The 27047-nt window shown below is 44.2% G+C and overlaps 1 pseudogene; it reads right to left on the minus strand.

Moving 5' to 3' along the window:
- Positions 1-2010: 2010 nt before the first annotated feature.
- LOC122892523 lies at positions 2011-21261 on the minus strand (annotated as a pseudogene).
- Positions 21262-27047: the final 5786 nt, after the last annotated feature.

Here is a 27047-nt window from a genome sequence, read left to right on the forward strand (position 1 = left end):
GAGGCAGGCAGCCCTGGCCCCAGCCCTATCCCTCTGCTCCAGAACACCCCCCACCAAGGAGGAGCCTGCTTGTCCTTCTCCCTACGTCCCTCTCCCCGCCCATGCGCTCTCTCTCAAATAAATAAATAAAACCTTAAAAAAATTAAACACTTTAATAATATTTAGGTAAATATATGTAGAAACTGGCACCCTTACACCTTATTGGCTACTTAACTTTATTCCCGTCCCTGAGCATTTAGTCAAGAGACAGAGGTACTTTTGCCAATTCATTCATTGCTCTCAATTTCCTCATTTAAAAAAAATGAGATTTGGATTTAATTTCTGAAATCTATCTAATGTAACTCACGTGATTCAGCCTTATCAATTAAGTCACTAAGCCTAGAGCCATCTAGGAAGGAGTAGTTAAATTCATTCATAATAAGACAGGTGAGAAATACCTGCTTTGGAAGGTTTTCTGGGATACGACCTGGACTAGAACCAGAAGTGGTTTCAAGGATCTTGAACCAAACGGGATACGGAGTAGAGGTCTGTGGCCGTTCACGCCTGCGCAGTGAAGAGGCGGCTGAAGCCCAGCTTCGCTTCCCTGGCCCGCGGGGGAGGGCGGGGAAAGGGCGGAGGAAGTGGGCGATGCCCGCCGCAGGGCCACGCCCGGGGCTAGAGAGCTGGAAACCTGCACGCTCTAGAAGCCGGCTTCCGGCAGCGGTCCCAGAGGGAGCCTGGCGGCCACTCGAGGCAAGCTCGGCGCTCGCGCGACGGCGGTTACACCTGTGCCCTCGCGCGACGGCGGTTACACCTGTGCCCTCGCGCGACGGCGGTTACACCTGTGCCCTCGCAACCAGGGCCCAGATCCAGGACACAGATTTGACACTAGGTGATTCGTTGGGGTCACTTTGGGAATCGACACTCAAGTAGTTCTCCCCGGTGATAGGATGGCATAGGGAAGCCCCGGGAAGGTAGAGCCAGAGCTGGAGGACTGGGGCTCACCTGTGGTCTGGTCCCCACCTGTGGCCACTCCCCAGCATCTCACAGCGCCAGGCGCCAGGCCCAGGGGCACGCCTGCCTCTCCCCGTGTCCCTTTCTCAACCCTGGGCTGCGGCCGCCAGCCCAACTTCCCCTGCAGCCACCTTGACCAAAGGTTCTGCAAAAACCCTTTTAGGCTAAAAAAGAAAGAAAGAAAACGGTGGTACGTTTTAGCTTGAATTTTATCAAAAGCACAGATAGACTTTGGGAGCCCAGGACCACTTCAGCCAGCCATCTCACATTTATTCTGCTAGTTACTGATTTTTTGCCTCTCCGCTCCAAATTCATCCTTTCGGTAATGGATGGAAGGCCTTTAGATCATTTCCTCTTGAGAGTGTTAAGCACAGTGAAGTTTTCTCAGTAGATGGTGCTGTTAGGATACTCTAGGAAGAATGGGGCTTTTCCTGCTTTTTCCAGTGGCCTTACCATAGATGAAAAAACGTTTGGTGGCACTCTGCCCCAGTCATGCACCCAGAATACAAGCTCCATCAGTCACCTCACAGCCCCAGCCCATGTCTGGCAATCATTTCCCACAAGGCTCCAAGGACCGCCCCCCCCATTGGTGCCCTGACTCCCTCTGTACACTCAACATGTCTGGCCATCAGCTGTGGCTCACCTGCAGTTGTCCCCTGCTTCTCAGGCTACACTAGCTCTGGCCTGTGCAATCTAGCAAATTTCTCTATCCAGTAGACCACAACTCTGCATTTTCTTTTTCTTTTTTAAGATTTTATTTAGTTATTTGACAGATCAAAGTAGGCAGAGAGGCAGGCAGAGAGAGGGGGAAGCAGGCTCCCCGCTGAGCAGAGAGCCCGATGCGGGACTCGATCCCAGGACCCCGAGATCATGACCCGAGCCGAAGGCAGCGGCTTAACCCACTGAGCCACCCAGGTGCCCAAATACATAAAATCTTAAAAAAAAAAAAGAAAAAAAGAAATGTAAACTAAAGCTGATTTTGTTGAAACCAAAGCAGAATAAAAAAAGCCTGTGATGTCATATGTACATTCAGAGTTTTTATTTCAAAACAAAGAACCACAGTAACATTAATAATAGAAAATCCATTTGGAAATATTCACAATTCGGTCACCTAGAAATGAGAAAACTTCCACACAGCGTTACTGCCAACCCACTGTTAATTTTGAGTCTTCAGAAGCAGAGGGGCGGTTCAAGTCACCTGGTCAACGAAGCCCCATTCCATATAAGCTCTGTGAGTTTCTTTTCCATAGGCTGTGACCAGGGGTAACAAACAGTGAGAACTGGTGACTAAAATACTGTTGAAGGCAAGGGTTTGGCTAAAGGGTCTGAAATATTTTAAGCACCAAGGAGAGAAGGGTGATCAAGCAACATATGAAAGAGGGAAGACAGAGTAAGGTGTCATGGGGCCCAATCTCCATTTATAAAAATACTGGGAAACTAGATGATTTGTAGAGGTGTCCATGACCTGTGGCAAGCGTACATCCCTCCCTCCACCGTGTCTGACTCTAAAATGCTCCACAGTTAGAAGTCTTCACTTTGTTTCTTACCCCCTTAAAAGAAAGGCTCCCTCTCTCCTCTCACTCCCCTCCAAGAGGCCCTATGTTGTGATCTCACACTTTCCTTTCCTACTGCCACTGTCTGGGTAGACAGGGAGGCAGAGTCCTCCTCCACCCTCCATCTCAAGATTTAAGGAGTTCTCCCCCAGCTGCCCGACAAGGAAAATTAGCCAGATGAGCCTGAACTTGGAAGTCTGGAAGAAAACTGTAGATACAAATTCTACCCAGCAAAGGCAGTGTTATTTATATATAACATATATATATATATATGGAGATGAGTTTGAACACCTTTTATTCAAAGGGGGGCTGTAGGAACAGAGGACACAAGTTACCAGTCATCATCTACTCCCACCCAGAGCAAAGTGACAGTGCACATACATTCATATTCTCTCAAGTGTGGGCTACGCTGCATATTTACTCATACTACCCCAAATGTATGGTCCCCTAAGGGCACCTGCCGTCACACTATGCAAATATGGTAACAGAACAAGCATGCGACGACCCTCAAGCAGTATACTTCAACTAGGTAATAATCGTTCAGGAAAAATCCTCTCCCAGAGCTGAGGTTACAAGTTCCAAGTTAGTTTATGAACATTCTCCTCTGAATTCTTTTAAAGCTATGGCTTAAATATAATTAAAAATCAACAACTAAAATCTCCTAAAGAACAAAATGGAGAAATACAGAACTTCTACCAAGATCCACTATTTTGGGCTTTTCATTTGGAAGGTTCTCCTACCAGGCGTGTGTTAGAATACTTAAAACACCCCCCACCCCCATGAGTCTGCAACAAGGGGAAGTAGTTTTGTCCAGTGAGGAGAGAAAGATTTCTAGAAATAACCTTCCCTTCTCTGGACTCCAACCAAAGTTAGAACCCACCCACCACCATTAGCTATAATGCCCATCTTAATAATAACCCTAGGTTTCAAGTAATACTACATATAATTTTAAACAAAGAAATTCGAAAGGTAACCACTAGCTTCTTAATACAGGCACATGACTTTTCTGAGAAATTAAACTTTATATAATACAGTTTCCACCTGAAGGTTAAGAGGCAACGTGCAGACTTCACACACCCCATCACGTACCCTCTGAGAACACGTCATGCTTCTCCCTGAATCTGCCCTTATTGCACCTCGACCTCTCTCCCCAGCGTCACATCTTCTACCCTATAACCTCTCCTCAAGCGCCTCCCTCTATCCTCCATTTCCTTATGTTTTCATTATTTGGTAAAATTATTTTACACTTAAAAAAATAAATATTTATGCAATAAAACCAGAAGACTAAATAAATAAACTCAAGTTAATTTGCTCTGCAGAGCTGTATGGAAGCAAGGAAGGTGCTCTTATTTAATCCCTTTCTGCCCTCCACACTCATGTACATCTGCTTCCTGGAAGTCTGGGGTCAGGGAAACTGCACCTCACTCTTACTCCCCTACTGGCCCTCACGAGGCCCTATTAGAACCCAAGGGAGGAAGAGCTGGCAATGTTGTCATATGGCAAGCGGCCAGTTCCTCCTGAAATGAAGGTAGGTTCACTTGGTCTCTCCTCAACAGAAGAGAATGTCCAAGAAATGAAATGTTTCAAAAGCCACTGAAGATACTAGCTCCAGCACTGGGTTCCTCTGAGTGCTGATGGAGTGTGTGGGAAGAGAAAGGAATCAAGTAGCAGCATTCAGAAACAGTCCTGGGTTACAACCTGATGCGGTCTCTCCCCCATCTGGGGGGGGAGAGGTGGCTTTTCCATGTTGGGAGGGAGGCGGGAAGGAGGCATGGCTTAGACGGTGGCAGTCTCCTTCACGGGCTGGATGCTGTCCATCTCCACGATGGGGCCCTTCTCAGCTCTGTTAGCCTCCCGTGCCTGCCCTTCGAAGGCTCGTGTGATTTCCTCAAAAGTCCTGCCATGGGTTTCAGGGACTTTGAAGAAGGTGAAGACCAAGAAGATAATGAGGAAGCCAGTGAAGAGGATAAAAACATAGGCTCCTAGATAGAACTAGTGAAAAGATACCGAAAAAAGAGTGTCAGTGTGAATTCTGGTCATTGCCAAACCTCTCCCTCCCATCCATTTCTAGGAGGCTTCAAGGCACAAGCCTTCCACATTTAACAAGAACACGGAGTCTTCTTTGTGTCTTTAAATGCCACTGCTCACTTACTGTATCTCTAAGCCGGTGTCATTCCTTTTCCCATTCATTAAAGACCCCTATCTGCTCCCAAATACCTACTGAGTATTCCAGGACATTTTTTAAAAAAGGTTTTATTTATTTGTCAGAAAGAGGAAAGAGAGAAACAGAGCGTCTGCACAGGCAGGGGGAGAATAGCAGGTAGGAAGAGGCGGCAGCTCCCCACTGACCAAGGAGCCTGATACAGGGTTAGATCCCAGCTCTGGGATCATGGCCTGAGTTGAAGGCAGATGCTTAACTGACTTGAGCCCCACCCAGGGGCCCTAGGACTTCTGATTATTTTAAAAATCCGGGTTTCAAAAAAAAAAAAAAAATGAGAAGAAAAAAATAAAATCTGGTTTCTGAAAGACTCACAGATACAGGAAATGCACTCTAGATGTCCACTGTAAGTACATTTATTTAAGGAATCAGCTCCAAGTCATTTTTGTAATAGGATCTCATTCATTAATATCCTATGATTATTAATGAGTCCGTAAGGTCATAAAGTCATTAATGCCAGCTAAGTCAAACTGTATATTTAAGTGTTGTTCTGGAATCCTTTGAGACTGATCATGATCACTGTACCTAGACAGAACTATTCCGGTAATCACCCCAGACCAGTGGTCTTTTCAAATTTCCCAGTACTGGGACACCCGACTGCCTCAGTGGTAGAGTGCGCGACTGGATCTTGGGATCATATGGAGTTCGAGCCCCAAGCTGGGTGTAGAGATTTTTTAAATTAAAATAAATAAAAGTGTCCACTTTGGGGGCACCTGGCTGGCTCAGTCAGTAGAACATGTGACTCTTGATCTCCATGTCTTGAATTTGAGCCCCATGATGAAGGGTAGAGTTCACTTTAAAACACAGAGGTCCCCAGTTTCCCAGTTTTGCCCACCTGCTTCAACCTTTTTTTTTTTGCTACCATTCCTTCTTTTTCTATATGCTCTTGAAAATGAGAAGAAAATCTGGTTTAAAACACACATCTGGGGCGCCTGGGTGGTTTAGTTGGTTGAGTGTCCCAACTCTTTATTATTCGCTCAGGTCCTGATCTCAGGGTCAGGAAATCAAGCCCCAGGTCAGGCACAAAGCTTATTAGCGTGCAGTGTCTGCTTGAGATTCTCTCCCTCTTCCTCTGCTCCTCTCCTTCCCACAATCTCACTCTCTAAATAAAATCTAGGGACACCTGGGTGGCTTGGTTGGTTAAGCGTCTGCCTTCAGTTCAGGTTATGATCCCCGGGTCCTGGGATCGAGTTCCACAGGGAGCCTGCTCCTCCCTCTGCCTGTTACTCTGACAAATAAAAAAACAGTATCTTAAAATAAATAAAATTTTAAAAAACAAAACACCAAAACATGAAACATTCAGTATCTAATCCTCTGCATCGTCAGTTGCCAGATTTTAAATATGTTGGCTTTAGTGAGCTGATTTCGAGATGGGCTTGGTTGAGTTTGTTTGTAATTTACTTACTGCAGCTGAAGGGAAAAGTAGCCCAACGAGAAAGTTGGAGGTCCAGTTGGAACAACCAGCCACTGCCATTGCAGCTGGGCGGGGTCCTTGGCTAAAGAGTTCAGCCACGATAAACCAGGGAATGGGGCCCGGGCCAATTTCAAAGAAGGCCACAAAGACCAAGATAGCCCCGATACAAACAAAGCTCATCCAGCTATAGTCATCCTAAATGAGGAAGGAACAAAGAAAGTTAGTAGTAAAGACAGCTCAGCCTGGATAGGATCTAGCCTCCCAGAGATGAGGACTGACTGATAATGAAAAGCTCCCTCTGTCCTGGGGTACAATGGAGTTATTTGACTTAAGGCTCAAAAGGCTGGGTTTCTGAATCCTAGCCTTGTGCTCACACGTGTTATCCTGCACTAAGATCATCTCATCACCCGTAAAATGGGAAAAATTACCTCAACATTACACGAAGAATTAAATTACAAGCCTGTGTTATGTGGAATGTATATACAGAACCCTAACAGTTTCACTACCCATCTCTGATGATTCACTTTTTGTAAAACACGTGACTTTATGGATCTCCGACCTCCCCTTCCCACCCGTTGTCAGAGTCATCTATGACCTTCTCTTCCCATCCCCTCCCTCTCCTTCACTCAAAGAGTACTCACCTTCAACAACAAGGAGATGGTCATCAAGATGGAACAAACTGCCATCCCTCCGAGGCCAATCATATGCAGAGTCCTCCTCCCTGCCCTTTCCACCAGAAACAGCTAAGAGAAGAACAGAACGTAAAATTTCTGCTTTCCCTTTCAGGAAAACACTGTTACCAACTACCTGAATCTGCCTTACCAATAGCAGGATATTTGTTATAGTCATACTCCTCTGTTTATTTACTTAAGGTTTTATTTATTTATTTGAGAAAGAGAGAGGGAGAGAAACAGCATGAGACCGGAAAGGGAGAGAGGGAGAAGCAGGCTCCCTGCTGAGTTATGCACCCCATGCAGAACTCAATCCCAGGACTCCGGGATCATGACCTGAGCCAAAGGCAGTCAGTTAACCAACTGAGCCATGCAGGCAACCCCACACTTCCCGTTTTAGTTCTGAGCTTAAAGCATCCTACAGAATCCCTTTAATACCTCCCTCTTTCTCACCTACTTCTTATTTGCTTGAAGTGAGTAAAGACTTTTATACCCATCATTCAACAGCTCTTCTTCCCCAGAGAACAACGAAGTAACATACAGGTTTATTGTTTAAATGATGGTAGGGAGGAGGGAGATGGCAGGACAAGAAACCCAGCTTTGAACGTGTAGAGTAAGAACGCCCCTCCCCCCCACCCCCAAACTTTCACACCAACCAACTTACAGAGACGACGGTGAAGATGGTATTAACTACACCCGCGCCAATGGTGGCATAGATGGGCTCCTTAACACCTGCGTCCTTGAAGATTCCTGTTGAATAATAGAAGACCTGATAGAAAACAAAAGATGCAACTGTGAAACCACAGCCGTGCACAGCAGTTAAGAAAACCCTCAGAAAAATAAACTCCAAGTCCCAGGAGGTTAAGGAGTCCTTTCTGGGCTTTTTGGTTCACTCAGTGTCTTTTCTACAAAGAAATCGTCTTCTATATCTTATCTCTCTTCTCTTCTTGGTTCTCAATTCTAGCTACTTGTTTCCATTTTCTTCTTCAATGTTTACTCCTCCTGCTCACTGAAGTCTCCTCCTTAACAACTTTTGGTTAAGCTTTTTTGGTTTGTTTTAAAGGCCCCCCCCCTTTTTTTTTTTTTTTAAATAACCTCTACACCCAACATGGCATTGGAACTCAAGACCCCGAGACCAAAGTAGCATGATCTTCTTACAAAGCCAGCCAGCACCAAGTTCCTCAATTTAGCTTCTTCAACGGACAATTCCTCTAACCCTTGAACAGGGACCGGCACACAGATATCCTATTCTGACAGCGAAGCAACTGGGAGTAACCTCAGCCTGCTCGTGAAAATAGGAACAGAACCTCGGCTGACCCCTAACCGTAGGTCCTTTCCAAGTGTTTGAAGAAATGACACCAGCTATCATTTTAATTTAACATTTACTTAGTATTAAGTAAGCTACAGTTTATACTGTTTATTATTTGCTGGTCAGCCTGTTGAAATGTAGGTTGCTACAGCTACCATAGTTAAATTTTGACATGTCCAAATACTGAACTCAGACCTCCAGGGAACAAGGGAACAGATCTAGATCGGCTAAGGTTCAGTCCTTCAGGTTTGGGTCAGGAGTTTACTTTCATCTTGAGTGTTTGCCCCTTATACCCGTATTGTCATCAGACTTTGTGATGAATATATGTGTTTACACTGGGACTTACCTTCTCAAGAACTCTTCAAACACCTACAACCTTGGATAGAAACTATGTATAATTATTTTTTTAAAGATTTATTTATTTGACAAAAACACAGTAAAAGAGGGAACACTCCCTATTCGTGTTGTGTCAAATTAAAAAAAATCAAAATAAAAATCTTAAAAAAAAAAGAGATTTTTTTTTCCCAATTTATTTATTTTCAGAAAAACAGTATTCATTATTTAAAAAAAGATTTTTTAAGTAATCCCCTACACCCAATGCCCCAAGATCAAGAGTCACACACTGTATCGAGTGAGTCAGCCATGCACCCCCAAAGTGATTTTTATCTTTATTAAGATTTTATTTATTTGACAGAGAGAAGAGATCATAAGTAGGCAAAGAGGCAGGCAGAGAGGGGGAAGTAGGATCCCCGATGAGAAGAGAGCCAGAAGCAGGGCTCCATTCCAGGACCCTGAAATCATGACCTGAGCCGACGTCAGAGGCTTAACCCAAGCCACCCAGGCGCCCTGGCCACAGTGATTTTTAAAAATGACAAAATTTGAAACTGGGATCCATCAAATCATCTCAGAGGTTTTTTTAAAAACTACTTTTTCTCCCAGTTTCTGATGTAACAGCCTCTAATCCTTCATGAAAAGCACTGCTATTTCAAATACAAGTAATCTTCTTGTATGTGAGGGAGAAATGGCCAAGGACCAACTTGCTATTTTGAGTATCAAGTAAGTGTGTTTTGCAAAATGCTTTGCTCCAGAATGATCTAATGGTATTGATTCAAGAATGACATGATGAGAAACCCTCTGGGCAGAATCAGAACAAGGCTGTGCTTCATATCCAAAAACTATCTGCGAATGGATAGATAGAAGGTATGGGAGTATCCTCTTACCACTATTAGAACCCAAGAACTACAATGTTGTTAGTTATCTGCAGAATTCAAGATACCTGCCAAATACTAGCTTCCATTTTGCTCCCCACTTTGAACTGAGTCACTATATTCAGAGAGAATAGTAAGGTCAGCTCTAAGTTCCTAGTGTGCCCCCAGATCTCTTGTATTTATTTCCTACTTATTCCCCAGGGCTTTAGAGTGATTTTTTTTTAAGACTGTAAAGTCCTGGAGAAAAGCCACAGAGCGTAAATTCTTGCATCTGCTCTAGTTGCATGGCCTGCCTTATCATTGATGACATTAAATAGGACTGATCAGAGTAAAAGACAACTTAGAAATAAAGAATAAATGGTCGGAAAAGAGGATTAATTAAAAGTAGGTAAATGTTTTAACAAAGTTTGAAAGAGAATTAAGAGTATTTACGACAAGTTCCAAGACTAAAGGTGATGAATTTTTTGTTTTATTATTTATTTTCTTATTTCCACACATGGAAAACATGTACTGCAGATAAAATTTTAAAGAAATAAAAACAGGGGCGCCTGACTAGTGCCCTCGTAAGGCATATGACTCTTGATCTCGGGGCCCTGAGTTCTAGCCCCAGGGTGGGTGTAGAGATTATGTAAATAAACTTAAAAAAAAAAAGGAAAAAAATAAAACAAGTCAAAACCTGGATAACCAACATTTTTGTAATGGCTGCTGTATGCAAGAATCGTGGGGACTCTGTAGGTAGTAAGGAGGTGAGCAGCCACCCTCGCTTGGCCCCTCCAGCAAGTGGAAGCATGTGTGGGACAGCCAGGGACAGAGCAGCTACTCACAGCATTGATTCCAGACAGCTGCTGGGACAGCTGGAGCATGATGGAAATCATGATGGGCTGCTGGTAGCTGCGCGACCGGAAGAGCTCCAACACCGTGGGCTGCTTCTCTTGTGCCATCCTCGCGCTCTCATCTTTCATCTCCTGGATGTCCTGACTCACGTCCTGGGTGCCCCACAATCGCTGGAGGACTGGTCAGACAGACAAACGGATAAAGATAAGGTGCCATCTCGACTTCATTTCCCCTGTAACTCAGCTGGGAAGAAGTCACACTGGAAAGAGCCCCAGATAATGGCTCATCTATTAGCATCTGTGCCCTAACCCTAACCTGCTTCTCACTTCACTCTTTAAGGGGTGCAAAGTTTCTGACTCCAGAGCAATCAGGAAAGTCTACACTTGGGTCCAGAGGAGCAAGGAAAAGGAGCGGACAAAACACAGATCCAATACCCTCATCCTAAAATAAAACCACAACCCCAAAATTCCTACAGCAAAGGTGTGAAGGACACTCACTCTCCTTAGCACTCTCCTCTTCCCTTCTGTTGATGAGCAGAAATCTAGGAGACTCGGGGCAAAACGGAAGGGCTGCACTTTGCAGGACAGCTGGAATGATGGTGAAGCCCAAAAGCAGGGGCCAAAGTTCTTCTGTCCCCATGATGACTTTCAGACCAAAGATCTAGAAACCAGATCAAGATGATACTTTATAAGACTCATAACCTTATATAACCCGCAAGTCAATCATAAAAAAAATTCAGGGCACCTGGGTGGCTCCGTCGGTTACGTTATCTGCTAGTTGGTTCAGGTCATGATCCCAGGGTCATGGGATCGAGTCCCGCATGTGAGTGGGTTAAGTGTGCTTCTCCCTCCACCTCTAGCCTTCCTCCCCCGCTCTTGTGAGCGCTCATGCTCACTCTCTCCCTCTCAAAAACTGGATCTTAAAAAAGATAAACTTAAAAAAATTTCAGAAAATCATCCGTTCTCTTACCAAAAGAAAAGATACATTCTGTTTCTTCTTTCTCTATGCTGCCTGCTTCTTTAGCTTTCTGTGAGTTACGGTAATAGGAACACCTGAAACTTATATATGCCAGAGATTCCTGAGAGCTTTATCTATGTTAATTCATTTTATGAGCCAAGAAACTAACACGTATTAAGTAGGAGTTCTGGAGTACCTGAGCCACCAGGATTCCGATGACGATGCCCAGCTGGTTGAGAGTACCGAAAGCCCCCCGAAGGGCAGTCGGAGAGACCTCACCAATGTACATGGGCACAAAACCTGTGCAGAGTCCACAGAAGAGGCCAATAACTAACCGGCCCAGGATCAGCATTTCAACCGACTCAGCAATTTTGCAGAACCCCATAAGGCAGCCGCCAGCAACCGACAACCGCCAGGAGGTTGACAATCAGCATTGAATTGAGCCTGAAAGGTTAAGCGAAGACAAGAGAAGTCAGCAAAATAGGCACGGCAGGATCTTCTCTTTCCTTATTTCTCTACCCTCCTCCAGTCTGTTATCCAACATTCTAGTTGAGGTAAGATCAATGGTTCTTACACCTCGGTCCACAGAAAAAAACTCACCTAGAGAACTTGTTTGTTTCAGATTGTTTTAATCCCCAGTGGCAGCCAGGATTCTAGCAAGCACAAAGGCCAGTAGTTCTCATAGTTGCCCTCAAACTAACTGCATCAGCTAGGAATCTGCAAGAAATTAAAACTGTCCTGTTGGGGAACCCCTGTTGCCAAGGAAGTTCCCACCATTGCAAGTTGGTGCCTGGCCAGGTGCCAAAACAGATCTCCACGTAAACAAGTCAATATCAGTGGCAGCCCATGTGGGGGAGGAAAAGCAGACCCTGGATAGACTAACTAGGGGAAGCCTAGCAGCAGGTCTGTGATTGGATGTCTTGAGAATATGTCTTCTGATAGGGTGTCCTACTGCATATAAGCAAGTGTGGTATGAGAATAAAAAAAGAAAGCAACATTAACAAGAGACCAGGCTACGTGTCGTTCTTGCGGGTCGAGAGCGACACTGTCCCACCCCACCTCAATTTACTAAATCCTTAGGTCTGACTTTGGAACTGAGCCCAGCAACCTTGTTCCCAGAAGTCATCCAGGTGTTGAGTCTCGCAAAGGTCTGAGAACCACTGCCCTGGGCAATTCTGATGCAGCTGGTCCACAAACACACTCGAGCAATTTCTGGACCAGTGTGCTCTTATTATGCTTCTTACTCGATTTTGTTCTAGCTGCTTAGGTGCCACCAACATACTAACAGAGACAGACTTTCGACAAGTTTGTCCATGCACAGAAAGCAGACCGCTTCCGCTCTCTGGTTCTCGGCTATCTATGGTTGAGGCCATTTACAGGAAGTACTGATAGCCAGTATAAAATAATAAATTACTGCATCTGTGTTAAGTGTGGGAGGCCAAACCACTGAAACAACTAGAGAAAGTTAGAAGTAAGAGCTTAACGCTGAAAATTATTGCAGATGCTTGAAGAGACTTCAGGGATTCTGCCCTTGGGTGGCCTGCTGGAATTACCCGGGAGTTCTCAAACACTGGTACTTTTAAAAGCTCCCTGGGAGATCCTAAATGTGCGGCCAAAGGAGAGAACCTACTGTTAAGAGAAAAGTTTTATCCCTCATCCTCACTTTTACCTTTCTCTGCATTCCTTTCCCAGTTTCCCTACTTCCTTTATTAGGTTCTTTTGCTAATAATGATAGGAAAATATCACTGAGTTATGGGAGAGCCACATTAAAATTTCAATGCCTTTAGTAATCACATGGTGGCCTCAAAAATACAAACATAACAAACCCCAAGTGTTATCAAATAAAATGGACTGCTTTAAGTTTTTTTAGACATTGAATTCCATGTTTCCAGAATGTCTAATTAGCAAATGAAATGGTTTCTTCACCAATCATTATTGAAAGTATTCCGCTAAGACATTTTACTAAGTCAGCAGAGAATGAGGAGATTCAATTTTCTTTTGGGGGGAAAAATGTCAGTTATTTGGCCATTATCCACATTTGCTACAGGCCAGGGATTATAAAACGTTTCCTCCCAGTCCTGCTTTGTAAAACACCTGCACGAAATCCTAAATTTTCTAAGAAAAGCAAACAACTTCTGATCTTTTAAATCAAGTAGGTTTCTGGGAAATTCACAGTGTACTTTATTAGAGAGTACTGAATTAGCTTCAGCTGGATTGCAAAGGCTAATCTCTTGATGGGCAGCAGAGCTGCAAGCAGTCCTACTCAGTGCCAGCTGGCCTATCCTTTATTTGCCTCCATGGGAAGCTGGGATGCTCGCATTCAAATGCATCATCACCTCCCCATCCTAATTCTCAATACAACCGGAAGAGCCCCCTTCCTTACCTAGTTTCTGGTCAGTGTCGGGGACCGCCTCCGGCCGGGAAAGTCCCCGTCATTACAAGATGGCGCTTGGCTCACTGCCAGCAAAATACGCTGCAAGTAAACACCGAACTTTCTGGTGAAGCCCACCTGAAGGAGGACATAGTCATTGGCTGTTTCAAATTTAATCAGTATAATAACAGGACTCTCATTGGCTCTCCCCATTGTTTGGCCCCTTATTGGTCACCCTGACACATACAAGCTAAGAAAGTTGTCGAAATAAAGAGACGAAGCATTAACACCATGCCAGGCTGGTTGTCGTTCGTGCGGGCCGAGGGTGACAAATGGTGCCGAGACCCGGGAATAGTTAACGAGTAAGTAAACCTTGCAAGGAGAAAAACCGCAGGTAAGCGGGGAAGGAACCACAATTAAAGTGGTGGCAATCTTGTACAAGACCGCAATAAGAAGCGGGCGGCCATAGAGCCGGGATTTTCTTCCGCGGTAAAGCGGGGAGTAAAGGTCGACTGAAGTATATGCGCGTAAAAAGTCAATGTGTTGGTTAGTGTCTTTAACGTCTGCGTCTGTTGTCTTTGTGTTCATAATGGGATCTGAAGTATCTAAAGAGTGTTCTTCTTGTGCCTCAGAGGGGGGTAGTTCTAGTGAAGAGGAAGAAGAAATGTCAAGGGAAAAGTTAGACCGTAAAATGGACTCCAAGTTTGAACAGTTGAAACTGTCGACTCCAGCAATGCCTAGTGCCCCTCCGCCGTATAATCCTATGGCGTGCCAAGGAGCTTGTAGCTGCTGCACCACATGTGGTAGTGGCAGGGTTTCGAGCTGGAGAGATTATGGCCTGGCCTCTGCCTTTCTGGTTTTAGAGGACCAAAACAACCAGCGGTATCATCAGCCTCTTGATTTTAAACTAGTTAAGCAATTAAAGGAAGCAGTCATGCAGTATGGCCCTCAGGCAGCCTTTACAGTATCTTTGTTGGAGACCATAGCGGGAATGAACTTAGTCCCTGAAGACTGGGGTAATCTAGCCCGCGCAACCTTGTCAGGAGGGCAATATCTAGTATGGAAAACAGCCTGGCAAGAATACTCACAGGACACTGCCCGCCGTAATGCAGCGGCTGGAAATCCTCATTGGGACCTAGAAATGTTAATGGGAATGGGACCGTACATGGGAAAGCAGGCCCAAATACAATACAACCCTGTGGTGTATCTGCAAATAGCCGCGGCGGCCACTAAAGCATGGAAAACCGTTCAAGGCAGTGGGGATTTACAGGGTCAGCTGTCTAAGGTAATACAAGGACCAAATGAGGCATATGCTGATTTTGTAGCGAGGCTGATGCAAACAGCTGGTCGAATATTTGGAGAGGTAGAGGCAGCCATGCCATTGATAAAACAGCTGGCTTATGAGCAAGCTAATAAGTGGTGTAAAGAAGCCATCAGACCTTGGAAAAGCAAAGACTTGAGTACATATATTAAAGTTTGCAGGGATATCAATGACAGTGTTATTCAAGGGCAGGTTATGGCTGCAGCTATCACTCAAGGTTTACAAGGATTACAGGGAGCTCAACAATACAAACATAGGGGTATTCCTGGAGTTTGTTATTACTGCAAGGAGCCAGGACACCTTAAGCGTGAGTGCCCAGAGATAAAGGTGTCTTATCAGGAGCCTAAAAAACCAGGTATCTGCCCAAGATGTCGCAGAGGTGCCCACTGGGCAAATGAATGTCGCTCAATAAGGGATATACGAGGAAACTCTCTGCTTCCAAGAGGGTCAAAAAACGGGAAGGGGGGCCCCACACCCCAGGGCCCTCAAATGTATGGGGTGCTCCAACAGGTAGCTCGCTCGCATTATCCGCCGACGAGCCAAGGCGAGCCACAACAGGGAGTGCAGGATTGGACATCCGTGCCACCACCAGACTCATATTGACTCCAGAGATGGGGACCCAGGTAGTCGAATCAGATTTTAAGGGTCCATTACCTGAGGACACCGTGGGCCTCTTGCTAGGACGGAGCTCCACGGCGTTATCAGGACTCATTGTTCACCCCGGAGTTACAGATGCTGATTATAAAGGAACAGTGAAAATCCTGGTATCTTCCCCACGTGGAATTACAGCTATTAGTCCAGGTGATAAGATAGCTCAGATCCTGGTATTGCCTAGTTGTCACAAGCTTTTTGGAAGCCATGAGGTTACGCGGGAACAAAAGGGGCTCGGTTCATCTGGAGCTCCTCTAGCATGCGTCATGCTAGGCATGGAAAATAGACCCCTTTACTCTCTTTGGATAAGAGGCAAGAAATTCATAGGCTTATTGGACACTGGAGCGGATCGCAGTATCATCAATGAAGCTGATTGGCCTAAGGATTGGCCTGTGCAAAAGGCTGATCAAACACTTCGAGGATTAGGGATTGCTCATAGCCCCATGTGCAGTGCAGCTACACTGCCATGGAAGGATGATGAAGGCCACCATGGACTTGTGCAGCCATTATGTCCTTAAAATTCCCATTTCATTGTGGGGACGGGATGTTTTGGCCCAAATGAACCTGAAGTTGACTACAGAATTATTCTATAGTGAGGAAGCTCAAGCCTTAGTGACTAAGTCTGGTTATCCTGGAACGGGAGGCCTAGGGAAACAGCTGCAGGGCACTCCTGAACCTATTCCCTTGACTAATTACTTCTCTCAAAGAATAGGTGGGCCGGGGCTGGGTTTTTCTTAGGGGCCACTGAACAGCTCATACAACCTTACCAGGCCCCCTGACACAAGGTAATCGGTTAGCAGACTCCTTAACCAGAGAATTTGTCTTTGCCATTGAGGACCCGGGCAACAGGCGAGACATTATCATAAGCTGTTCCCTGTGAATGCTTTAACTCTTCGCCTCAAATTTAACATAACAAAAGCACAGGCACGGGACATAGTAGTCTCCTGCAGAAACTGCGTGACTTTACTACCTACACCGTCTTTGGGGGTTAATCGTAAGGGTCTGTTACCTAGCCATATATGGCAAATGGATGTCACACATGTTTCAGAATTTGGAAAGGTAAGATATGTTCATGTACCTGCTCTGGAATAATTTTCGCCTCGGTGCATACAGGGGAAAAATCCAGAGATGTTATTGCCCATTGCCTACAGGCTTTCGCAGCATGGGAAAAGCCATGCCAGTTAAAGACAGATAATGGTCCAGCCTACACCTCACAACCCTTCAAAGCCTTCCTACAACAACTTGACATTCACCTGATACATGGAATACCCTATAACCCACAAGGACAGAGTGTTGTGGAGCGCGCGCGTCTTACAATAAAAAATGCGCTTTATAAACAAAAAGGGGGAATAGGGGACACCTTCAGGTCCCCTAAAGATAAGCTCAACACCATTCTCTTTATTTTGAATTTTTTAATGTTGGACAAAACAGGTAAATCAGCTGCAGACAGACATGCAAGTGCTGTTGCTGCTCCCCCTAAGCCTTTAGTACTTTGGAAGGACATCCTCACAGGAAAGTGGAATGGACCAGATCCAGTGTTAGTATGGAGTAGGGGGTCTGTATGTGTTTTTCCACAGGAAAAAGAGGCTACAATTTGGATCCCAGAGCGTCTGGTGCGTGCAGCCTTGCCTCCAAACACCAGTCATGATGCTGAAGATGCTGATGATAATGCTGGGGATGCTACACCTCCTGCAGCAGACTCAAGCCAGAGAGCTGTGAGCAGTGGTTAAAGCATGGCTATATCCTTTACCAGTGACTAATTCTTTTCTCATATTCCCTCCTCTCCCTTTGATGCATGGCAGGTCTGTAACTTGCTAGGAGCATGTACTGCTTTCTCAGCACTGTCCATGTTAAATGGTGGCAAATTCCTCAACTTTTCTTATAAACAAAATGACTCTGGTACCTTTGAGACAACAGTTAATGTGTCTTGTCCCAATAATATTATTTAATTGCTATCTTTTCCAGTGCTGGAATGTCACGGCCTTCAAGCTGGCTGTGATTATGCGTATCCCTACTCCTATCTCAGTTTTCATTCCAGAGGACAAGTTACCGGTGGTGCTATCCAGAAAGAAGAGAGACTTTGGTATCACAGCCGGCATTGTGAGAGCATTGCCTATATCTACAGCAGCTGCCACGGCAGCAGCAGTCTCGCTTGCTGCAACTAGACCCACTGCGGAAGCTGTGAACACCCTTGCAGCAGGAACGGCGGCTGCCCTTCGAACACAGACTCAGATCAATGCACATCTGCATGCAGGAATCCTAATAGTCAACCAGAGAGTGGATTTGGTTCAAGAACAAGTGGACATATTGGGGGCCCTATTGGGACTGGGATGTATAGCACCCTTCCCGGCAATTTGTGTAACTCCCATAGCCTATGCTAATATGAGTAACTTACAGAATGTCTCCCGACAGCTCTCCCAGTATTTGCAGGGTGCTTGGTCTGACGATTTTCAAAATTTCACATGAGTATGCATGTGCACCCAGCTTCCCTCCCAGAGCTATTTCAAACATTCAGCAATATGTTCCAGTTTACCAAACAATGGGCTGGCACAATTGGTCTTCTTGTCCTCCTCCTCACTGGCATTCTGCTTCTATTCGGAAAAGTTCGCCAATGGAGAACACAGCAGCGAGAGCAGAGCCAAGCTATAGTACAAGCCCTTATGTCAATAGAGGCTGGGACATCTCCCCAGATGTGGCTAAGCATGCTAGATCGGTAGTCAAAGACGGGTAAGATCAGTAGAGAAACATACCAACCTAAGACAGGACAGAGATCATCGATATCTTGTGTCTGATGACGGGTAAGGATGTTTTCTGCTACTGACAACCTAAGACAGGCACGATCTCCGCCATAAAACAAAAAAGGGGGAGATGTCGGGGACCGCCTCCGGCCGGGAAAGTCCCCGTCATTACAAGATGGCGCTTGGCTCACTGCCAGCAAAATACGCTGCAAGTAAACACCGAACTTTCTGGTGAAGCCCACCTGAAGGAGGACATAGTCATTGGCTGTTTCAAATTTAATCAGTATAATAACAGGACTCTCATTGGCTCTCCCCATTGTTTGGCCCCTTATTGGTCACCCTGACACATACAAGCTAAGAAAGTTGTCGAAATAAAGAGACGAAGCATTAACACCATGCCAGGCTGGTTGTTGTTCTTGCGGGCCGAGGGCGACAGGTCAGTACCTGCCAAAGTGGTTAATGAAGAGTCCAACGGAGAAGGAGCCAATCATACCACCAACGGAAAAGATGGCCACAGACAAGGACCAGAGGGAAGTGAGTAACACCTTATTGGGAGGGTCTTTCAACCTCTCCTCCAAGGTGTAATTGATGAAGTCCTTTATGATCTGCCAATTAAAATGATTGGACAGATAGGTTGTTACGGCTGAATGAGAAGGAGCAAATACTGGGGATTTCCCCCTCCCTAAAAAACCAGCATTACAATCACTGGTAGAGAATCAAGTAAATGGGCGGGGATGGACGAGATCGAGACTTTTGTTCACGGTAGCTCTGAAAAGAACAATTTTGATTTGTCCTGAAAATCCCAGTAGGGAGCAGCTCCATGTTCAGCGACTACCCCAGCCCTCCCCTAAAACCCTCCCACCCTCCTTGTAACAAAGCCCTGAGGGAAAATAAAGGAAGCTTATCAAGACTGGGTGAGAGGAGGAATGGATTACAGTCAAGGGTGTGGGGAGCAACTGCGCTTTTTCCTTTGACTAAGGATTCAGTTATACTTCCCCACCAGTATTATTTTGCCTCTTCAGCCTTCACCAAGCTGAATACCAAGTTTGTCTGAAATTCTTCATTCTCAAAACCCTACTACTTAAAGGAATAATTTCCCTATTGCAAAGTCTAACTCTGGTCGCTTGGCACTCACCATCTCAGGAGCATTGATGACTCCAGTGTTGTAGCCGAACTGGAAAGAGCCTATAGTAGCAATGGAGATGGCAAAGATCAGAGGCGCGGTGACCTGGGGTGGGAGGAAAAAGGGAAGAAACAGTCCTTAAAGCTCTCTGCTGATGATTGTCTCTTAGTAATTCAGGAGATCTATTAGGAGCACTTGGCCTAGGAGTGGTATGGAAAGAACAAAAACTTAACGAAAGTTAGGTAACGAATGGGGGAACACAAAAGCACAGGTTATACTTGAGAACTTCTCTGGAGATATAGACAACCACAAAAACTCGGGAAAAGTGGCAAGAAAAACTGGGAAGAAAGTTAAGAGGAACTGGGTTAACTGGTTTCAAACTATTAAAAAAACCCGCTCCATATAAAAACAAGCTTAGAACTGCAGGAAGAGAGCAAGCCTTGGGATTCCTAGAAATGGGATTCCTTCGGAAACAGCTACATCCAGTGCTGTCTGCTTCTGGACCCAAGATCCCACTGAAGCCCGGAGTGGTGGTGGTACCTTTGCCACTGGGCTGTTCTTTTCGCTCTGGATAATGGAATCTAACAAAATCTACCCGCGGTATCCTGATCCCATTTGAAATTCTTCCTGTTCACTTCATTTAGTACTGCTACCCCCACCCAGTAGGGGGAGAGCACAAGCTCACTCCCAAACTAACCAACCTGAGTAGGGCTGGGGAGAGGGGAGTCCTCTCTCACCTTGCTGGGAGTAATTCAATCATGTGTTTATCTTAGATTTCCAACTCGATTTTTATGGCTGAGTACATCTTCTGCGACATTCCCCCCACCAAATCCTTCCTTACTTAACCACCTCCTCTTTATGTTAGACAGAGTGGCCAGCCAGAAGTTTCAGTTCCCCAAGTTGACCTTGCACCCCAGACAGCCAGGCATTAAGTACCCAAGACGCCCTCGCACGCACACACTTCTTTCTGCTTAATCCATTTCTCGTCAATACTGACCTCTTCCTTTCTGCTTTGCTTCATCATTTACTATTCTTGAGGACTTTTTTCTCCTCCTCCCTTTTTTTCCACCCCTTTTCTTATCTCCCCTTATTTTCAAGTAAGCTCACCTTGGCGACAGTGATTTTTCTCCCAGCACATATACTACATACATAACACACAATAACACATTAATGTGCTGTGCACTCACAGTCACAACACCAATATGGACAACTAGAATTCTCCCTCCTTAGTATCCATGGACTGAATAACAAAACAGATGGCTGGACACTTGACCCAAGTCCTCAAAAGAATCCCAGGTCCTTTCAAGTTTAACGCTTCCAGAGCAATCTTCCTGCTGCCTCACGGAGACCCACACTTGTAATCAACACAGCCAAGCATCCTGGAACACTCAACCATCTCACCCCCACATCCTTACTATCATGTGATTATGCTAAAACCAAGCCAAAGCAACAAAACCCCTGAGAAACACACAACTTCTCCAGGTGACTCTCCCTGGACAGGAAGGTGAGTGGGACTGGGATTAAGTCCTTTAGACACTGTGGCATCCAAAGAGAACAGACAGAACCACAGCATCACAGGCTGGAGAAAAAAATGAAAAGGCCTGAAGATGGCTAGATGGCTACATGACTCCTAATAAAACAGAGAACAGCCATCTCCGTTAAAGCCGGCCTTTCTGAGTTTACCCCCGAAAACAAGATAACTGGTAATTATATTAATCTTACCTTCTGGGTCCCCATGGCCTTAATTTAATTCTTTTCCAATCTTCAACAAAGATCTAGGAGCGGGACCCCAGAGATACGTCTTCCAATCAATAAAACCTCCAGAAACGCCCCGGCAGCAAGCTCTCCTCTCAGCCTCGCCGCGATGCACGATCCCACCCTCTCTCACCGTTACAGCGGGCCAGGGACGGATTTATAATCTCCGCAAAGGGTGGAGCCTGCAAAGAAGACAAGCCCCCCTTCTCTCCACCCCCGCTACAGACCCCGTGACCTAGCGGAATTTTGTGACCTCAAACTCTGCCCCCGCCCTACGCAAGGGCTCCCTCCCTCCCCACCCGTTTTTTTTTTTTTTTAAGATTTTATTTATTTGACAGACAGAGATCACAAGGAGGCAGAGAGACAGGCAGAGAGAGAGGCAGAGAGAGAGGAGGAAGCAGGCTCCCTGCTGAGCAGAGAGCCTGACGTGGGGCTCGATCCCAGGACGCTGGGATCATGACCAGAGCCGAAGGCAGAGGCTTTGAACCACTGAGCCACCCAGGCGCCCCCCCACCCGGTTTTAAAACGACAGCCGACACCCGCCCTATGCCAGGGTTTTTTGGTTTTTTTTTTTTTTTTTAACTCGTCCTCCTTCCCTCTTCTAATAGCGATAATCTCTTAGTTTCAAAGACAAAATGCTACCAGAAAAGCCTGAAGGGAGGGCAAATTCACTTCAAATTTTACTCTCACATCTGCTGGGAATAAAGTCAATCTAAAGAGATGAAACGAAATGCTACTTCTACAAGATAAAGTTGACTGGGTGCTACTGTCTGAGAGTTCAGGTTGTTTGGAGTGTAAGCAGATAGATTCACCATGCTTTGAATTTATCAGCTCCTTTTTGATTATAGGCTGGGTCTGCCATCTTAAAGGGGAAGAGCAGCCTGGAGAAGAAAAGCTAGCAAGGGAAGAACTGGGCTAGTTTTTGGCTCTCTTTGTCCTCTGATTAGCACAATCTCTCAGGGAGGAAGAAAACCTGAATATCCAGGAGCCAGACCACCTCTCCTGGGTTGAAGGAACAGGAGAATCAACTGCTTATGGGATACCATTCAAACTCCTTAAGATGGCATTTACCCTACCACTTACTCTAAATCCTACCCATTCTGAGATGTTGTACCTCTAGCCTCAGGTTTCTAGCATCTAGAGATGGAACGATGACCACATTCAGCGAAACAGGTGTTTGTTGTGTGCACACTGCACGCCAGGTACTCTCCAAGAGCTTGAGGATTCATCACTATGTAGGACAAAAAAGGTCCTAGCTTTTAAGGAATTTATAGTATTTCCCTTCTTATTCTGTTAGGAGTTAGTTGGACAGCTAGGTAGTCAGGATCAGGGTCCCCAACAAGAAAATACAGAGTCAGGGCAGTTCAAATGAAGTGACATCTTATTCTGCAGCTTGGACAGGAGTACACTATTTTGCTTTGCAGCATTTGCAGAGATGACTTCTTCATTTTTTTAACTTACTCTTTTTTTTTCCATTTTATTTTATTTTATTTTATTTCTTTCCAGTGTTCCAAAATTCATTGTTTATGCACCACATCCAGTGCTCCACACAATACGTGCCCTCCTGCCCTCCATAATACCCACCACCAGGCTCATTCACTCAGTTTGCGTCTCATAGTCCAGTTTCTCATGCTTCATCTCCCCCTCCGATTTTCCCCATCTCACTTCTCCTCTCCGTCTCCCAAAGTGCAAAACACATAAGACAATTACGTCTAAAATAAGACAATTATCCACAAAAGCACTGGTCTCTAAAACAGGAAAGGGGTGGCAAAGACATAAGCCCCCAGACGCATGCAAAAAGACCAATAGCACAGAGACATTAACCTAACAGGTAGACAGATACATAACCAAAGCCCTAATCCGCATGACTCAGCACACCCTGTTTGTTTAAGATAATTCCACAAAAGAGTTCACAAAACCCCCTAAATTTTGCAAGTCCAGGGACAACCCAGCCCAGGCGGCCCCCTCCCCAGAGCTTTATATGCTCTTGTTCTTGCTTTGCTACCCACCGGTCTTCATCTTTGAAACAGCATGACCAAGGACCTCAGGCACTAAGGCGACAGAAATCCTCTAACTCACTTCTACTTAACAAAATAAAAAAGGGACAAGCCCACCTGATTTTTACACAACTAGAGAGAATAATCAATAGCTTGTTGATTACCGACTGCGAATTTCTTGAAAGAAGTGTGAGATAAGTATTTGATTACTCAGTCATACAAGAAAATTGAGCAAGATGAGTAGAAAAAATGGGGAAAATGTGAACAGAGGAAGATGAAGGATAATGAAAGGAGAGAGGGAGGAGGCCCAGGGTGTGAGTAAACAAAGAAAACAATTTAGTTCTGATTAAAGATTTGGGTGAGAGATAGTATCAAGGCTTTGAAGGGGTTGAGGGGGAGTGGGGGGGCGGGGAATGGGGAATGAAGGCTCTTGGGAGGGGTGGGGCATGGGAATATCAATGGTCAATTTCCTAATGCCGGTTAATTTGTAGCCTAGCAACAACCTCACTATGCGGAAGAGGGTGACCAAGGACAGAGCACAGTAATTGGACCCAATTTTCCTAGTTGGTAAACTGGTGTTAGTACATCTTTCTTTTAGGTTTTGGTTGAGGGCCTAGAATTCAAACTGATGCTACAGGACCTGAAACAAACCAGATTATGTTTTCTCTCTCTCTCTCTCTCTCTCGCTCGCTCGCTAAAAAAATAAATAAATAAATAAATAAATAAATTCTAAATTGTAAGCTGAGAGAACCAAGTATAAGTGAAACGTGACATCCAAGAAAACCTTCCCTGAGGTCACACCTCCCCTCCCCCGCCTCATTCCTGTCCTTCCAGGAAACACTGAGCCTAGAGGCCCCTTTAGTTACCACAGCAACTGAATTTAGCAGCCAAAGGACAAAGAATATCCTGTATGGCAGTGAGGTCCAGTAGAAATATAATCCAAGCTATTTATGCAATATAAAATTTGCTAGTAGTCACATTAAAAATTTTAAAAGAAACAAGAGAGGTTAAGTAACTATTTTATTTGACCCACTATAACCCAAATAATATCATTTTAGTATGACATCAGTATAACAATTATTACTAAGGTAGTTTACTACCCCCCAACTATGTCTTTGAAATTCAGTGTATATTTCACGTTCATAACACATCTCCATTTTAGACTCTTAAGTTTTCTACAGTTAAATACAGCATCTATCAAAACAACAAAGCTGTGTTTAATGGGAAAATATTTTAAATCGCTCCAATATTAAATTAATAAAAATCAACAATTCAGTTTCTCAGTTGGACTAGTCCCATGTAAGTACTCAGTAGACCCAAGAGGCTCATGGCTGAACCTTGCAGCTTAGAGTAAGAGGACGATGATGCTCTGTTTTCCTCTGGTCTTTTCTACTTTTTTCTTATCTTGGCTTTTATTTATTATTTGTGTCACAGTGTCATTCTTGGCTCTAAATCATTTATCTTTTCTTCCTCCCTCTTCCTAAGCTTTGTATAATTAGTCTTTAATGTTTCGCAAAAGCAAACTACTGCACGGGTAAAAGTACAAAGTCGGTCTGTGTTCCCTCCTTCATTTGCTCAAAGCAGGCTCCAAGGTAATTCCAGAGCACAGTGTTTGCCCCAGTAATTATTTGCCCAATGCTTAACAAAAGAATACATGGAATTGTGAAGGCGCAGAATTTATGTGTCCCAAATTAATTTGTGTAAAACAGCTACGGAAAAAGACAACACTGAAGGTTAAGTTTTAGATGTGTGAATTCTGTACAATATTTTCTTCTTGGTGAAAAAGCAGTGAGGGTGAAAGGGAGACAGATCTGAAATATATTTTGTCTGGCTAACTCAGTCTGAGAAAATTACCTTTAAGAAAGTTAAGCAAGTTAATAGGGACAGAGAGCATTCTTCTAGCAATATATGTACTTTTAAAAGTTTCAACTGGAATTCAACGGAATCTCAACCATCTAAAAGCGTGCTGAATGTATTAAGATAAATGCTTCTTGAGTAAGAGGGAATCTAAGAAACTGCTGACCAGAAACCAGCTTAGCCCCAGAGATGCCCCAGTTAAGCAATCCTCCCCCTGGGCAACAGATAACAGTTGCTCAATGCAACTGTGTGTTGATGTTTTGGGGAGATCGGCTGTTTGATTGGGGTCTTCGATGCACTTAGAATCCCAGAGCCAATCAGTCAGGAGTTACAGCTCTGGCGATTAATCTGGTAATTTTGCTAGGTTCAGGCCAGCAAGGTAAATGTCCTAAAATGCATCTTGGGATCATTTGATTCCTGTGAAGTGTTCTTCCTTCTTTACTGAAAACAACATAAGAAATGTGGTGAAACATTTAAAAATGGAATAGACTGGGAAGAAACGTTATGAAATTCCCACCTAATAGTTTAATGTAGGTCTGCTAAGAAGAAAAGTAATGAATGAAAATGCTTTGAAATCTCTTAGGTCCAAACACAGGTATCAGCAGACCATACATCTGAATCCTAGCTTCTTGCTGCTCTGCGGGACATTATCTGCTACTGTGATAATCGAGGAGGAAAACAAACAAATAAAAAAAAATCCTTAAGTCAAGGAATCCAGGACTTTAAACACGGAGAGTTAAAGACAGAGAAAGCTGCCTCTTTCATAGAACAGCATACTGGCATTTCAAGGGGGGGGGGGGGGGAGGAGCTAATGCCTAAAGACTGCCAGAGTTAATTCTATTCTTTGCTTACATTTGTAATTTCCCCCTAAAGAACAACTTTTTTTGCATGTTATTTACTAATCTTCCTCTAATAGGCTAGGTGTAGTCAAAATTCATTTTGAATGTGAAAACAACAGAGTAAAGAAAGAAAAAATTTGAGAAATGTTGATTTTCCTGTCTACACTGGAAAGCCATTTGTCACTCCAGTTGATTCTGAAGCACCTAATCCAAGCTCTCAGACCCTTACCACTTTCTAAGGGGATCTCTCCTCCTCCAATTTCCTTCAAAAATCAATCTATCCTGTACCAGTGCTAGATGAATTGCACTAAATCAAAATCATTATCATATCATTCTCCTATTCAAATGTCTTCAGTGTTACAGAATAAAGTCTGGATCAGTGCTGTCCAACAGAAACAATGTGAACTATAAACAAAATTTAAAATTTTCCAGTAGTCACATTTAAAAAGAGTGAAAAGAAATGGTGTATTTCAATATTATATTTTATCTAACCTAATATATACCAAATATTGTAATTTCAACCTATAGATAATAAAGAAATTATTAATGAGATATTTCTCTCTCTTTTTTTTGGTACTAGATCTTAAAAATTCAGTCTTTCTTATACTTACAGCACACCTTAATTGGGACACTAAATTTTCAACAATTAAGGTGAAATGATTAAATGATTGTCTGATCAAAACAATGAAGTTGTGTTTAACAAAAACACTTTATGGTACTTCTAATTTTTTTACACTCTTCAATTTTTTTTTGTTTCTGTCATGTTCTTTCTTTCTCTTTCCTCACTTTTTCTTTCTTTTCTTCCTTCCTTTTCTTTCTTTCTTTCCTTTCCTCTGTCCCTCCTTCTTTCCCTCCTCTCTCCTTCCTTCTCTCTTCTTTCTTTCTTTCTTTCTTTCTTTCTTTCTTTCTTTCTTTTTTATATTATCTCTATGCCCAACATGGGACTCACACTTAATACCCCAATATCAAGAGTTGTGTGCTCCACGACTGAGCCAGCCAGGTGCCCCAACACTGCTTCAGTTTTTAAATACAAACTCAATGAATTAAAATGGGATGCAGTTAACAAGTAAAGTCCTCAGTCACACTAGTCACATTTTAGGTATATCTTTCCCTTGCCCAAGCCAAACTAAACCAACTGTCAGTGTTCAAACACAGTGCTCCAACAGCCCTATATACCTCTTCATCTGTATCCTTTATTACAGCCTTTATAATAAACTCATAAATGTGAGGAAATGTTT

This window comes from Neovison vison, chromosome 12 (genome assembly GCF_020171115.1).
Source record: "Neovison vison isolate M4711 chromosome 12, ASM_NN_V1, whole genome shotgun sequence".
NCBI classification, from domain to species: domain Eukaryota; kingdom Metazoa; phylum Chordata; class Mammalia; order Carnivora; family Mustelidae; genus Neogale; species Neogale vison.